The sequence below is a fragment of the Triticum dicoccoides genome, chromosome 3A (genome assembly GCF_002162155.2).
Source record: "Triticum dicoccoides isolate Atlit2015 ecotype Zavitan chromosome 3A, WEW_v2.0, whole genome shotgun sequence".
Classification (NCBI taxonomy): domain Eukaryota; kingdom Viridiplantae; phylum Streptophyta; class Magnoliopsida; order Poales; family Poaceae; genus Triticum; species Triticum dicoccoides.
The window spans coordinates 2,721,600-2,721,857 of record NC_041384.1 but is presented as its reverse complement, the minus strand read 5'-3'; positions in this window follow the sequence as shown (position 1 = coordinate 2,721,857).

Sequence of the window (258 nt, the reverse complement as noted above, 5' to 3'; positions counted from 1 at the left end):
GAGGAGGCGCTCGCGGGCTCGTTGTAGTAGCCGAGAGTGCCCGGCACGGCGCGTGGAAGCCGGCGCGGCACAGAACCCGGCGCACGGCAGCCGGATGATGCCCGGCGCCGCCAATGAGGACGTCGAGGAGGGGCGAAGAAGGCGAGCAGGAGGAGGACGGGGGCACTGATCTGTGAGGTGAGGGGGGGAGGGGGAGAGGGCGTAGGCCGGTAGTGAAGGGCAACAACGACGGTGGAGGGCGGCCGGCGGCGGTGGAGG